The following is a 2,500-nucleotide window of genomic DNA, read 5'->3' on the forward strand; positions in this document are numbered from 1 at the left end:
ATCACATTTGTTCTCACTTTTGATAACTTCGAAGTCCCGCTTACTCTACCAGAAGGATAAGAAATGTTTCTTTCAGAGCGAGCACAAAGGAAGATACCGGGTGTCTAACAGCGTGGTATAACGAATTATGAACAATTAAACCGACATTGTGTATTGTGGCCGTCCTGCTGGTGTCAGTAACTATCCACTGGGTTTTTACTATTAGGGTTTAGTTTCCCTAGGTTTTTCTCTTTTCAGGTCTCCCACAGAGCACTAGGAAAGTGTTCATGATGCCTTGCCCATCAGGACCCCAGTCTCCGGGACCAACGGTTACTTCGAAATACCCTGCGTTTCCGCTTGGGAACGTCTGGCGTCCAGTTCCTGTGAGTTAACGCGATGAGGCAGTTCTGAGACGTGGGGAGCCTGTGGATTGAGAAAGGGGGACTTGGGCTTCCAGCGCTCACTCTCTGCAAGCTGAGGATACAAGCAATGACTGTACCTATACAAGCACTGACTGTACCTATACAAGCACTGACTGTACCTATACAAGCACTGACTGTACCTATACAAGCACTGACTGTACCTATACAAGCACTGACTGTACCTATACAAGCACTGACTGTACCTATACAAGCACTGACTGTACCTATACAAGCACTGACTGTACCTATACAAGCACTGACTGTACCTATACAAGCACTGACTGTACCTATACAAGCACTGACTGTACCTATACAAGCACTGACTGTACCTATACAAGCACTGACTGTACCTATACAAGCACTGACTGTACCTATACAAGCACTGACTGTACCTATACAAGCACTGACTGTACCTATACAAGCACTGACTGTACCTATACAAGCACTGACTGTACCTATACAAGCACTGACTGTACCTATACAAGCACTGACTGTACCTATACAAGCACTGACTGTACCTATACAAGCACTGACTGTACCTATACAAGCACTGACTGTACCTATACAAGCACTGACTGTACCTATACAAGCACTGACTGTACCTATACAAGCACTGACTGTACCTATACAAGCACTGACTGTACCTATACAAGCACTGACTGTACCTATACAAGCACTGACTGTACCTATACAAGCACTGACTGTACCTATACAAGCACTGACTGTACCTATACAAGCACTGACTGTACCTATACAAGCACTGACTGTACCTATACAAGCACTGACTGTACCTATACAAGCACTGACTGTACCTATACAAGCACTGACTGTACCTATACAAGCACTGACTGTACCTATACAAGCACTGACTGTACCTATACAAGCACTGACTGTACCTATACAAGCACTGACTGTACCTATACAAGCACTGACTGTACCTATACAAGCACTGACTGTACCTATACAAGCACTGACTGTACCTATACAAGCACTGACTGTACCTATACAAGCACTGACTGTACCTATACAAGCACTGACTGTACCTATACAAGCACTGACTGTACCTATACAAGCACTGACTGTACCTATACAAGCACTGACTGTACCTATACAATGGTTACTAGATGCGTCACACATACCCCGTGGCGTGCTACTAACACACACAGACAAGCAGTGTGAGTATGTGTGTGTAGTATATGATTTTGTCTGAATGAAAAGGTAGATAGAAAGAGTAAATGGGAGGATAATGTTAATGATAATGGATATTATGATAATAATAGTGAAAATAGTGATGATTATCATAATGGTAATAGTTGTGGTAGTAGTAAAAGTAGTAGCAGCAGTGGTATAAGGAATGGTAATAGTATTATTAGTAATAGTTATAGTAATAATATTATAAGTAGTAACAGTAGCAACTGTGGTGACAATGATAGTGCTAATGAAAATGATGATAATAATAATAGTAATGTTAACAGTAATGACAGTAATGATAATAATGATAGTGAAATAACAGAAATAATAATGATAGATAGAGTATCAATGATAATCATAACAATAATGATAATGACAATACAAAGAATAAAAAGGAAAGAATGAAAAAAAAAAAAACAAAAAAAACATGAGAGTAATATCTAAGAGAAGGAATTGGGAAAAAAAGCATAAAGAAAAAATAAATGAAGAAGGAATACAAAGAAAAATAGAGAAAAAAGGAAAGAAAGAAGAAAGAAAAAGATAAATGATAACTAAGAGAAGAAAAAAACGAATAGCAAAGAAAAGTAAAAAGATGATTCGCAGTTTAAAATTCTTGGTGGTGTTAAATTTTTGATTGTTCGTTTTGTTTCTCATCATCGTTTTCATAACTAAGAAAAAAATGTATGCTGTTTTAAGTAGTTTTGTATTTATCTTACTCTTTTTTTTCCAATATAAAGTTTTTGGTACGTTAATCTCTTTTTGAGATCGTTCAATGCTTTTATAATTCTTTCATGTCTAGAAACCAATGACAAGGCTTAAATTTTTTTCTATGTTAAAATTCATATATATTTCTATTTGTTTATGCATCAATCTTCTTTGTATGACAAGAGGACGAAATATTTTTGTTA

This window comes from Penaeus japonicus, unplaced genomic scaffold, assembly GCF_977035675.1.
Source record: "Penaeus japonicus unplaced genomic scaffold, GWHDUDI00000001_assembly GWHDUDI00000024, whole genome shotgun sequence".
Classification (NCBI taxonomy): Eukaryota; Metazoa; Arthropoda; class Malacostraca; order Decapoda; family Penaeidae; genus Penaeus; species Penaeus japonicus.